Source organism: Eleutherodactylus coqui, chromosome 6 (genome assembly GCF_035609145.1).
Source record: "Eleutherodactylus coqui strain aEleCoq1 chromosome 6, aEleCoq1.hap1, whole genome shotgun sequence".
Lineage (NCBI taxonomy): Eukaryota > Metazoa > Chordata > Amphibia > Anura > Eleutherodactylidae > Eleutherodactylus > Eleutherodactylus coqui.
In genome coordinates this window covers 105,853,093-105,867,288 of record NC_089842.1, presented here as the reverse complement: position 1 = coordinate 105,867,288, position 14,196 = coordinate 105,853,093, and the positions used below count along the sequence as shown (strand labels likewise).

The 14,196-nt window shown below is 45.7% G+C and overlaps 1 protein-coding gene across 1 annotated transcript in view; it reads left to right on the top strand.

Moving 5' to 3' along the window:
• Positions 1–103: 103 nt before the first annotated feature.
• KLHL21 (kelch like family member 21) overlaps positions 104–14,196 on the top strand; it is a 58,001-nt gene continuing 43,908 nt past the window's right edge. Inside the window, exon 1 of the mRNA XM_066607348.1 lies at positions 104–291. The gene's annotated coding sequence lies outside the window, so the exon portion shown is untranslated. The remainder of the gene's footprint in view (positions 292–14,196) is intronic.

Here is a 14,196-nt window from a genome sequence, read left to right as displayed (position 1 = left end):
ATGTGGGCATTGAAAAGCATGTTAAATCATGTTTTGCTCACACTCACGGATACGAATTGCGTATTCTGCGAGTGGAGGAAAAATTGCAGCGTGCGCTATTTTGCTATAGAATCCGTGTGGACGGCCTCCATTGACTTTTCCGACCCACAGCCCATACTCGATTAACATTGCGTAAGGACCAGGGGACCCGCGTCATCACTAAGCGACAGCGCAGGAAATACAAACCTTGAAAAGAAAAAAAACTGCACTGCGCATGACCGACGGCAGGCCCCGCGGTCATAGGAAATTCAGGTACGTGGGGTCGCCGGATGGACTCCTAGCCGGAATACACTATAGGCCTCCCGCATGCTGAATCTGGTCCGCCTGTGTGAAGCCGGCTCAGACGGACGTAACTTGGCTTCGCATGTGCAGCACGCAGCAAGTACGCAATGAACATTACCGCCAATCCCATGAACTATCTTGCTGCGTCTTATCTTGTGCGTGGATTTCATGCGATGTGTGAGCCGCACAATGTAAGTCTATGGCCGCTTCCTACAGTGTATTATGTGCGTGAAATACGCGATTCCAGTGCAGTCGTGTGAGAGAGCTCTTTTACAGCATGCAAAAAACTCAATCGGTCCGTGTAAAGTGAGCGTCTGTTGTGAATGGAGGCGGGCGGCCAGGAATGATCCCCAACCCCCTCCGCTGCCATTCACTGGGCAAGGCTCATGTAAAGCACAGGAACGATTATCGCTGGAGCGACCTATCAGGCATCAGCGCCAATAAGTCGTCCCGTATAAAAGGGCCCTAAAGGTCCTCCTTCACTGGCGTTTTTTCTGCCAGGATGAGCGCCAATGTTTTTTTTGCAAGCCAATCAGCGTGCGCTCAGCTTCCTTTACACAAAGCAATCAGCAGTACTTGTATATGCCTGGATGATACTTGATATCATTGTTTGGGCACATGAAGTTCCATTGTGGTTGGCAGCACATTGCTGATTATATCGGAGACAGGCTGCCAAAAACACATTACTCTTGGTGTCCTATGGGCAGATGATTGGGTGAAGGAATGTTCGTTCATGATCATCTGTCCAAGTAAAAGGCCTTTGAAGGGTTGTCCAATTGTAAACTGTCCATGGTGTATCCGTAGGACAGATCGTGGCGGGTCTGCTGCCCAGAACCCCCTCTGATCAGCTGTTCACTTGGCGGTGTGCTCACTCACTGAGCGGATTCCTGCAGGAAGCAGACAGCTCACATCTCACTGCAGTGGCCGTGCTTGGTATTACAGGCAAAGTTCCCATTCACTTCAATACTTGCAATACCAAGCCTGGACACTGCAGTTGGAATGGAGATGTCTGCTTCCTGCAAAAATCAGCTCATTGCACAATGCCCACTTGCCTGGGGAACAACTGGGGCTCTGAGGCAGCAGACCTTCACTAATCGACTATTGATGGCCTGTCCTTTGGATAGGCCATCAATAGTTTACAACTGATCAACCATTTTAATAGGCAACATAATCTTAAAGTCCTACCATGCTTATTGAGCATGAACGTTTGTGCGCCAGATTATCAGGCTCTATAAAAGAGACCCCGATCAGTTTGCGAAGCTCAAACACTCGTTCATCCAGTGATCGGTCACACGGGCAGATTTTCGGTGCAAACCCTCCGAAGGGAAACGACAATCCGTGGCATTTACAGTAGCAGCAAAGTGGATGAGATTTTGAAAATTTCGTCCACTTGCCGCGAAACAATCTGCACAAAACCCGTACGGAAATTGTTACGCAGTGCGGAATTTAACAAATGTCAATCGTATCGCCATTTAGGCAGAAATCATGTCTTAATGAAGGGGTGAAAATCTGCAATAAAACCTGCATCAAAATCTGCACCAAATTGGTGGTTTTTATGGCAGATTTTCCGCTAATGATATGCTATGGACATTTGACAGCCTTGGCGTGTAAAAAGCAATGTTCGCTGATTGGCTGCACACCTCCCTGTGTGAACTGGAATTATGACTGTTCATCTCCACAAGTCGGTTCTCAGCTTATCTTGTCCACCACTGCGGTTCATCACTTATCGAGTAACAAGTTCGGCCAGTTTGAGCAACTGTATGGGCCATTATAAAAACGTGTATGGTTGCATCGCCATAATGATCAGTCATCAGCCAATCATTTGTTCAATGGTTGTTCAACCATCAGCCTACTTGTAGCGGATGGGTACGGCCACCGTGAGGGTGATGTCACATGTGCCCGGTTTATTCATGTTTTTTAATGCAGTTTTTGAAGCTATAACAAGGAGTGGATTCAAAAGTAGTAGCGGTCCTTTATACTTTCCCTCCTAAACATACCTCTATACGGTATGGATATGCGCCCGCAGCCTTCCCAGCGGCAGTCATTGAGAGAATGGAGGCGGACCAACCTGGAGATTTCTTCCGGTCTCCCCGCCTCCATTCACTGCAAAGAGGAAGTTGCTCAAAGATTGAGCGACTCCTGTTCACACTGAGTGAGAAGTCACTTAATAGTCGTTCCTCAGTGCCCTGATGGAGGCCATGTGTATGAGGGCCAACAGTAGCCTGTTTTAGTGATTATTCGGAGACCCATCAGCCCGTGTAAAGGTACCTTTACCTTATTTTGGCATTAAAAACTGCAAAAAAACCCTGCATGTGCGATAGCAGCCTGTGGCCAGAATCACACGGACAATACGCAGAGATTTGAATGGGTTCATTCACATTTCCGTATTTTTGGACGCATTTTGGCTGCGCAGCATGCTCTAATTTTTTGCGCACTAAATATCCCCATAGAATTCAATGGGGGCGCACCAATGCGTATACCATGCACAAGGAGAAGCGTAATTCCTCCAGAAAAAGAACACATTTGGAACTACTTGGACAAGTTAGCCACTTCAATCTGCATCTTTGTTTCCCGCATGCAAATGAGCATGCCTTGCGGCGCAAAAAGCATAGTTCATTTCGCAAAAACACTTCGCTCATCCCCCACAAATACGCATAAGCTCATGTAAATCTCCCTTGAGGCAGGAATGGATTGGCTCACAGATGAACCCCCTGATAGGTCCTGATCTCACCCCCACCACATGAATGGCGCATGGCACACTACAAGCACTGTACTACCTACAGGTAGGCAGTGTACAGCTCGTCAGACAGGTAATATTTGCATTAACTGTTAGGTGGGACCCAGAATGAGACTGTCCTTAGGGTTAGGATGATTAGATCTATAACCATCCCACCTTTTTCTGGGATAAGCAGTATGGAGGCTAGTTTTTGGGTTTATATACACTGATTTTGCATATGAATTGGTTATCCCAGGTGTTGGGTTTAATGAGATAAAAAAAAAAAATACAGGGGGCAGATAACTGTAAACTAAAGAAAAAAACTCGAATTACCCTTTAAATGATCCAGTGGCGGTCAGGTCTCAAAAGTGACTACAGTTGTCCCATGCCATTCATCGATCATATAATCGCTCAGCCAATCACTGGACTCAGTAGGCATCTGTGTATGAATGACACGTGACCACTGAGGCCGGTGATTGGCTGAGCAGTCACTTCTGGGACTGGCAGTGATTGCACCAGCAGCGCTAGATCAAGTGTGTGGTCAGTGAACGATCCCTTAGACTGGCTCCACACGGGTGAGAAAGTCGTGTGATTTTCGTTTGCTGCGATAGGGCTCATGCCCACAGCCGGGTCAGTTCCCGACTGTGAAAGTTTGCTGCTGAATCAGACCCTGCACCCCCCCAGAGACCCTATACTCACATCTCTGGATCCGCCCCGAGTGTCTTGGCTGGTGCCAGTGCCATGTGCAGTGCAGCGCGTGACGTGATGGTACTGGGTGGTGACACGATTTTCTGCTACACTTCCACTGTGCTCACAGCGGAAGTATCGCGGGACGGACAGCTTCCATTGACTACAATAGAAGCTGTCTGTGCCATTTTATGCACAAATTAGAACATGCTGCAAATCTCCCCCGTGAGCAGAAAATTCTTGCTCGTGGGCAGGAAAAAATCCTTTTAACATGGCATGTCTATGGACAGACATTGCTGCGGAATTCTCAGCGGGTGTCTGACGCGAACTCTGCAGCGATAATTGGTCTGTGGCCATTTGGCCATAGTCAGTAAAAAAGCAGAATATGAAGTCAATGGTTTACAATGCTTTCCTTCCCATCTGCGATGTTTTCACTGATGCAATGTTGAGGGGATAAAAAATCCTGGCTTGCTCTATCTTTCTGCGATGTGCGTTTTGTTTTTTTTTTTAATCTCCCATGTACAGATAGTCCCCGACTTGTGAAAGTTCGAGTTACGAACTTCGGAAGATGCGAACAATCAGTCCTGCAGAGTATGATGTAATGCTATGGCATTATATCATACTGTGCAGAGTCCGGACAGGCTTCTATCAAGCCTGTCCGGTCAGATCGCGCGACACTCTGCGGGTGCTAGGCAGCTGGGGGCTTCCTGAAAGGTCCTAGGGCTGCCTGTGCAGAGCGCCTATCAAGCCATGCGATCTTATTGTGGGACACTGTACTGTACGGGACCCCCGAACGTCGCGTGCCGGCTGTTTCTTGCAGCGGAGCCGCACCGCTTGTCGGAACTGTTAACGCTTTAAATACCGCTGTCTATTCTGAGAGTGGCATTTAAAGTGTGAACAGTTCCAATGAGCGGCGTGGCTCGTTGGAACTGGTGCCGCCGGGTGACTGCTTTAAGAACAGCCTGCACCTGATGTTGTATGGAGCGGGATCCGCCCGCGATCCCCTCCATGCAACCATTTGTTCGGACATACGAACAAATGTACTTGCGAACAGGCTCCTGGAACGGAACCTGTACGCAAGTAGGGGTCTATCTGTATTCCTAGGGAGGCTTCTTTTTGTCGCATCGCAACTCTACAAATGCACGTTGTGATGCGATTTTTAACATTACAAAGTCCCATTGACTTATGCGATAAATTGCGCAAATTTGTCGCGTGATTTTATCCTGGGCTGCAATGCATTGCAGTGAATAAAGATGCAATTTTCCCACGATTGTCTCATGGCAAAATCTCGATTGCCCTTGTAGAGCCAGCCTAAGGCTGAATGCATACGGGTGGAAATTCCACAACGAGATTTTGTGCAGAATTTCCACCGTTGCACGCTGCCATAGGATTGCATTAGTTTATGCAATCCTATACAGACAGCCGCAAAACTTGCGTGGTAACAAAAGCACAGAATGTCCCATTTCAGTGCCAGCCTCATCGCTGACGTGCCGGATCTGCACTGCGCATGTGTAGCTGTGTGCCAGCCAGCACATCGCAGATCAAAGAGAGAAGACGCTGGACGGGTAAGCGAGAGGGGCACGGGTCGCATCCCGCTGCAAGAATCTCACAGTCGGAACCGACCTGGCTGTCTGCATTCATCCTAGAGATGGAATTATTCACTGACAGCAAGTCTGTTCCTTGCAAAAATATAGCAGTTCTTAAATCTTAAGGCTCATTTAGACAGGACGAGTGTCGGGCAAAGAATGCCTGACACTCGTCCCCACACATACTAGCTCCCGTGCTGCAGGAACGGGGTCTTTAGCCATTAACATGCATGTTCAGCCTAACTAATGCAATGCTATGAAGGGGGGGCTGGGTACTATAACTGCCGTTTGACATTTTTTTCATCTGTCAGTTGCCTAACATAATCTCAGGAATAGTTCTACCTTTACTTTAAGTAGGTCGGTGGTGAGCTCAAACCCCCCATACTGCCGGCCATTTCCCTTTCTAATCCAATGCTAGTGAATTTACATGAGTGCTGCTGTTTCTCTGTTCCTTTGCTGAATCAGGGTCAGTTTATTATGTAATGACTGGACCAAAAATAATGGACAACCTCCAAATTATACTTCCACATTAAAAAAAGACTGGTTATAAAAATCATTAATTACTGACTACCAGTGGACATACCATTGACTGTCGTACGCTTCTCCTGGTGGGATCCCGATGGTCTACATTTTCCTGCAATATCTTCAGCTTGGTGTGGCCTTCTTGAGAACCATGTTGATCATTTAGTTGCTTCCCATTTTCCAGGTCCTCATCCCACAACACATCCATTTTATATATGGTTCCAGGTTAGCAGCGATAAGGGTACTAGGTAAGGGACAAATGCCCCCCAAATCTCAACGGTATAACGAATGTCTACCAGGCTGCCTACTGACTTTATTCTGACTATATTCTGTGCTACACTGTTGCCTTTCCGCTGCTCTCTATCACTATGGCCTAAGACCCTCCAGCTATTTTACAGTGTGCTTTAAGTTGAAAAAAACTAGGCCAGCCTAAATGGACAGGACAATTAGAGCAAGAGAGTTAACCTGTACTTGTTATAGAAGCTCTTCACACTGAAGTAGGGCTGGCTGGTGAAATACTCGGAGATAAGTAAGGTGCCTGAGTTTGCTACACCACCCTTTGCATGCACATGACAGTTTATTGTGCATGCGCATACCTCTACTACCGGCAGGTTTGCATGTGCAGGATAGCGTCTACACCATGGCCAACGACTATCTTCTTATAAGGACATACTGTTATATGCCCCCCACATTTTTTCTGAACCTTGTTGGTCCTTATATGGTAATGGGATGGCAAACCATCTCACACTGCCAGTATTGCAGGAGAAAGTGATAAGCATCAGTGATGGACCACATGTAGCCCAAGGCTGATGTATCAGTGAGTGTTGTGGTGCTGAGCATTGCATCAGCACACTGGTTAGGAGAGACCAGATAAAAAGACACAGGTTGGCAGCAGCAGGGGAGTATGCAATCATACTGTGTGAGATGTATGAGGATCCTATTCAGAGTGTGAGACTGCAGCAGGCCTGAGTATAGTCAAGATGGCAGCAACAGGAATCCTGTGTGGAGTGCTGCAATGTGGTCCAGTGGGGTCGCCCCGAGACTGTTGGTAGACCAGAAGAGGAGATCAGAGGTTCCAGAGTTCCTGATGTGGTACTGCACAAGAAAGTGTTGTCAGTGGGACATAAGTCAGTGAGTGGTGAGAGAGAGGGTGCTATTATTGCTATACAGGGCACTATGAATGGGGAGATTGTATAGAGCTGTGGATAACATAAGGAGGGTGCTGGAAACGTGAGGTGAGGAGCCAAGAATATTTGTTTCAAATTCTGCAGAAACAAGTTGCAACTTGGAGTCGTCATCATGCCAAATTGGGCCAGATGGAGAAGAAAAAGGAAAGTGAAAGATTCCAATCAGAAAGGATATCATCTGTGAGTCACTGGAGATCACTACCCTGTAATCACTTATATGGCCTGCAGAGTGCCTGTGTAGCACTGGTATCTACCCTGTATGGTCACTGTAGGGTAGTAATATTTGTCCTTGTATAGTGTTTTATTCAGTAACAGAAAAAAATACTTCTGGATGCATCAATTAGGCAGAACCCTTCAACCCCAAAACACATTTCATCATGGGATGTTAACAAATAATTAACATTTGCATATACTATGTTTTATTTATACTCTTATAAGGTTAAACTTTAACTTCAAACCATCATGATCTTCTAAAACCCTAGCGATACCACTGGAAGTGGTTGGGTTCAGTGCTGCAGTGCTCTGCACACCACCTCCTACATAGGCTGAATGTGACTGTGGTGTTAGTAGAATATTTCAGTTTTTGGGACCAGACATTTAATTTTGCCTGGTGCCACACTTAAAACCAGCCTATTGTAATCTATGGAAGTCCCCATCCTAAATTAATGACCAATGTTGGGCTACCCACACACTTGCTGTGCATCTGAGTTGCACCCATCGGTCTGATATAGGATTGGCCCGCACATTGACATGCCCTTGCATGTCCTAATATTCCTCCGTGATACAGACAACGATAGGACACTCAGTTATGGTCTGCATGCAAAAATGGTAGCGTGCATAGCCCCATAGGATATAATGTGTCCATATGCTGTCCGTGCATTGATATGGACAGCACACAGACCCAAAATCCTAGTGTGCTGGGGCCTTAGTGAGAGACTGACTGTCCTGAGGCCTGGTGAGAGACCTGTTCATCCAGGTCCAGCGGAGCGAGCAGGCTCGTGTGCTTAGGGATACTACCAAGCCCAACAGGTTTTGGGAAGATTAGCCAAGTGACAGAGTAATTTCCTCCTCCTGCATAAAGTGGAACATTCAGGTGTTACATTGTGTGCTGTGAGTTGTAGTTGACCTGTATGAAACTATTGATATTATTACTGCTGTTACCAGTTGTCTTCTTAAAGAGGCAGTACCTTTTTCTAACAATAACTTGGACTGAGGCTGCATTGGCAATCTGTAGTCTGGGACTGTATTTCTGTTACACAGCATATTGTCTGACATCTATAGCACATATTTGTAGTTGTGGGTAATTGGGAAATCTTTTAAGTGGAGTAGCAACTATGAGGACCAATGGAAGCACAGGGCAGAATCCATACTTAAATGCCTTGTGCAACCCCACAAGTAGCATCTAAGTTGGGCCGGCTGTGGCAAGATGTAGTCTCTCAGAGCAACAGTGTTGGACAGGCAAAAGCCAACAGTCATTTTAGGCATAACCCGACTGTTTAGCACAAGTTACTGTTCAGGAAAATAAACTGTTGTGCAACCACAAAAGACCTGAGTCATTCTACAGAGGAGTCCCCTTTTATGCTTGCACAGAACAGTTGATCATGTGTGTTGATTTCCATATAGAGAGGATAAGCGGCTGACAGCTCTGGTGACTCTTATCTCATGGATTGCTTATGTTAAAATCTAAAATCTCATGCCCAATCCTTGTGTCAGGGCTCGAACCGACGACCTCCTGTGCTCTAGTCGGTGGCTCTCCCTATTGAGCCATGCAGCTTTGGACAGTTCTCCTGTATATCATGACCTTGTTTCCAGATCTTACTATTCAGCCCCTTTCTAGCTCTGTCTGTTCCCGATTAGGGCTTTCTATAAAAGCCTGGCTCTGACACTCCTTGCTTGTGTGATTATTCTGCTCCACAGTATTGGTCAAGCGCCACTTCTGCCTGCTCCTCTGCTATTGCTACAATACCTTCTGATACCGACTTCTGGCTTCCCTTCTGTCTACGCTACCCGCCTCATTCATCTGTGCTGCACACTGAGACCTCCCATTGCTGACCCCTGGTTTCCCTTCTGACTACGCTACCCACCTCCTCCATCTGTATTGCAAACCGAGACCTCCCGTTGCTGACCCCTGGCTCTTCCCTGACTACTCTCCAGACCTGCAGGTATTATACTTGAGGTTCCACCCTAGTGCCTGAAACTGCTACACCTTGTTTCCAGAAAAGAGTCAAACTGCCCCCATGTTGCAGCACACTTGTTAGTCAAGTGGTTTTTTTTTAACTGAGCCATGTGCATGGGGTCTCTATAACAAGACACAGCAAGTCCCTATAGTGCCATACTAGGGAGCCATAGGCACTCTGTCTGCTGTGTTGTGCACCCAGGAGACACGCCTCGCTTTTGTTCAGCTATTTCTCCCGACTCCCTAAAACATATAAATGGTTGAATTATCCAAGTGTTCATGTGTTTTGTGGAAAAAGCCAAAATCAGATTGCTCTAGCAGTGGCTTATCTGCAGGAGATCTAAAAGAATTGGACATTGAAATTCAGCATGCCTGATCCTTCTTTCCCTTGACATCATCTGTTGGGGGAAAATTAAGAAACCCTCAAACACCTTCAGGAGTCGTCTAGCACTGACCTTTTGGACGACTAAAGACTTATGTGTATGAGAGCCTTTACAGTCATTAAAACTGGTGGTTCATAAGTGTTTAACAACGCTGGGAGGAGGACAATGATCTTTGGGAACATTCTTTCAAAGAAAGCATTAGTGCCGGAAAAATCTTTCATATGGACAAAAGATCTTTCGACCGTCTATCAGATGAAAACTTCAAACGTGGCCAACTTCTTTCCAGATGATAATGGTCTGCTAAAACGACTGTTCACTATTAACTCCTTAAGGACCGGCCCTTTTTTTCAGTTTCATCTTTATTTTTTCCTCCCCACATTTAAAAAAAGTTTTTATTTTTCCGTCGACCTAGTTGTGTGAGGGCTCGTTTTTTTGCAGGACGTCCTATAATTTCTATTGGTACCATTTTGGAGTACATACAACTTTTTCGTTGCTTTTTATCAAATGTTCTCTTGGAGATGGGATGATCGAAAAAGTGCAGTTTTTGTTTTATTATTTTCTGACGACATTCAGTACTGTGCAAGACAAATAATGCACTACTGTGATAGATTGGACTTTTACAGATGCAGCAATACCAAAAATGTGTTTTGTTTTTTATTGTTTTGATGTTTTTATTATAAATATGGGAAGAGGTTTTTTTAACTGTTACTTCCTTTTATTTTTCTAATAATTATTAAAAGTTGTTTTTTTAAAATTTATTTTTACGCTTTTTTTAGTCCCCTGTTCCTACTTCAACTTGTGATCTCATAGTATTATATTATACCGCGGTCTAACAAACAAGCATGGCTTAGTAGGTAATTGGCCATGACCGTGTTGGGGGCCTTCAGAAGGCCCTAGGCTGTCATGGCAACCGAATAGCACCTCCCCAGCGCATCACAGGGGGCCATTTGCGACCCCCAAACTTTGATCAGGGTATATAAATGCCACTGTCAGAACTCTGCTCCCGAGCCCACACTATACAAACCCGAATGCACAAGACATAACTCTATGTCCTGTGTCGTTAAGGGTTAAAGTTTTAGTTGAAATTGTCTATTTTCACCAACTTTAGTCTAAAGCTCCCTTTACACAGCAGGATTTTCATGCAAATCGCTCGTTAGATTGAGTAGTTTGCATGATAATTGTGCAGTGTAAACGCATGTAGTGAAATAATGATTAACGGTAAATCGTTGAGCGGCTATTTCATGCAGACCTAAAAATTGTTGCCCTGCCTCTGCATCGTTCCGTGTAAACACGCCATCATTCATCTATGAACTACAGTTTGTTTACTGTGAATGAAGGCAAGCGTGTCAGAATAATCCCTGACCCGCTCCGCCTGCATTCACTGAGTGATCACCGCTAGGACGGTTGTCCGGTGCTGAAGTCTACGAACGTTGTCTCTTGTCATAGGGCTTAATGTGCATGGGAAACCCTAGGTTACATTATGTTGACGTTTTTATATTACTGAAACTTTCTTTTTAACAGATGTTCAGCAGGATGGGACTGCAGGATAGCTTTCCTGTAGCATCCTGTTACCAGAAGTTTGCATCAGCCAGGATTCTGTGGTTAAACAAAGTAGAGAAGTGACACAGTCTCAATTTTTCTGTCCTGTTGAAAAAAACAATCCTAATGGAAATGTGACTGACAGAGCCTGTCGGACACTTTAAACCATGGCAGAAGCCACATTGAAAACCTATGAATCCGTTTGGGGAAAAAAAAAGGGGAACAAAACCAGACATTTTAATAGGATAGCCAAATGTCATGTGTACCTAGGTATTGGTGTCATATGTCTCCACCAGAATTATGGGTAAAGACATGGGTTGGCCGGGCTCAGTTACAGGGAATGCCCAGGTGATGGCCACAGCTGCGGATTGGCTGCCCCACACACCTACCCAGACACAAATGTACCAGTCATGCCCCTAACAGCTGACACATGTCCTTCCAGCCGGCCTTACATCTCCGCTACCGTCCCCTCTATCACTGTCCTCCCTCTCATGCATCTATGCTCGCATCTCCGCTCTGGCCCCCCACTGCCACTGCCGCTGCCAACACCACCCTAACCGCAGCCCCACTGACACTGTCCTCATTGGGCTCCCTGTGATGCAGCCACGCTCGCATGTCCGCTCCCATCTCCCGATGTCACTGCTGCTGCCGCCAACAGCTCTCTTAGCCTGCGCTCCAGCAGCAGCCACTGCCGTCGTTGCCAACAACGCTCTCGCACTCCTTGGCTCCGATCCGCACTTGCATCTCCGGAGGCACCTGCTCCAGGTCGGGCAACTCCAGCATGTGCCTCCATCAGTCCCGCTGTGACCACTCATGCTGCTGCTCGGCCAGATCCTGAAGCCAGCTCCATCATTCCCGCCACTGCTCCTCCAGCCACGGCAAACCACAGCCCTAGCCAATCAGGAGCTTGGGGGCGTTAACAGGGCGGATACAGTCAATCACTATGTCTCCACTCATACTTCCGGTGCTGACCTAATGCACCAGTACTGTGTACCTAACCTAAGCCATGACTTTCTTTCCATAATTAATAATCTGAGCATAAAAGTGGTAACAAGAAGTGTCCTCCTTGCACCTTGGCTCCCTGCCCAGGTTACTCCCCTTGTGCAGATCTGTAACAGGATGTTTGAGCAGTTGGGGACTCCTGCGTGCTGCCTGTTTGCTCAATATTTCACATAATACTTTTTATAGAGTCTGCCCAAGAAGTCGGAGGAAGTGCCGTGTTTGCACCTTTCTTTATACAGTGACTTGCTGCAGACAGCCAGGGGCGATACACAGGTGATGCATCTGCCAGGGCCAGCTGCTGTGCTAAGTAGTGGTGTCCAGCCTACACCTCTGCACCTCTTGGGAAACTATAGTATTGGCTGTTGGGATATGCCACGAGTTGTAGAGCCAACGTTTGTTGACCAATACTTTTGGCAACCAATAGTTTTCAAACTGTTGTCAAACTATAATTACTCAAATGCCTTGCCTGCTGATAACAGGAGATCTACTGAGTGCGTGTTGCACAGCTGGTTCCATTGAGCGATACAGCTAATTTTAGGGTCTTGAAGGCACTCCTTATAGTACTTCTGTGTACCACCATATTCTCCATTTGTAAAAATTACTCCACAATATGGCATGTCATGGAGTATAAAATCAAAGGTACAGTGTGGATCCATAGAAGTCTATAACCTGGCATGTTGTACTAGTCTGTAATACATTAGCTCTTAGGCTGGTAACATCTTTCTATATTCGTTTAGTTGGGCCAACTCTAGGACACTTTATGGATCAGCGTTCTCCACGCGGTTGTTTTGTATGGCTTCGTTCAGTTCGATCATTGGCATTTTGGTTTTGGCTTTGCTAGTATCAAGCCAGCGCGTTCTTTTGGTGGCCGGGTCTTCTTTTGCTGCTAACACCTCCAAGCATTATTGAGGATTCTAATAAATTAACTTGCATTATGTGGCCGAAGTATGAAAGTCTCTTTAATAATTTTACCCTCGAATGAAAATTTGGGTTTGATGTGGAATAGGACTGTTTTGTTCGTGATCTTGGTGGTCCAAGGAATTTGTAGGAGTTTCCTCCTCCACCAAAGTTCGAAGGCATCAATCTTTGTCTGGTCCGTTTTCTTCAGTGTCCAACTATCGCAGCCGTAGGTTGTGATTTGGGAGATGATTTCTTTAACTCTATGGCGTTTTGTTACAATGCCTATATCTTTGTATTTCCAGATCTTATCCATACTAACCATTGCGCTGCGGCCAATTTATTGTTTTATTTCGCATCCTGATTCTCCATTACATTTTATTTTTGATCCAAGGAAAGTGAAGTCTTGAATTGCTTCAATTTCTTCATTGTTGATTTAGACTTTTCCTGTACCATTACAGGCAATTGTCATGATTTTAGTTTTCTTGATGTTTGAGAATAGGCTTGTGTTTTCACTTCCTTCTTTAACTTTTAGTATTAGTTGTTCAAGATCTTCTGACTTTCTGCCAGCAAGTTTGTATCATCTGCATATGAGACTGTTGATAACTCTTCCTCCGATCTTGACTCCGATGTTGATGTAGTGTAAATTGCATTGCCTCAAGATCGCCTCTGCATACAGGCTGAACAATGCAGGAGATAAGGTGCAGCCCTGGTGTACACCTTTCCAGATCCTGAACCATTTTGAGTCACCGTTGGAGGTACTGATCATAGCTCCTGGTTTCCCTATAATGACTGTATGAGTTGCCTCAGATGTCCCGGCACTCCCGTTTGTCTTAGGTATGACCACAACTTGTCATGCTCAATGCAATTGAAGGCTTTGTTGTAATCGATAAAGCATATGTACACCTCCTGGTTTTTCCGGGCCTTTTCCTTGATCCATCAGAGATTTGCAATTTAGTTTCTTGTTTCTCATCCTTTGCGAATACCGGCTTGTGCATCAGGGAGTTCCCATTCATCTATTGCCGACATGTCTTTTGCATGGTTGTAACCCAGCCACATGGTTGCGTTATTGACGAAACACGGCGTTCATAACACAACTATGTGCCAATCATAAGCCTGTAAAAAATGGGTAGGGGTGGAGATCTACTCCACTATATCCCACAAAAATACTTTGTGGATT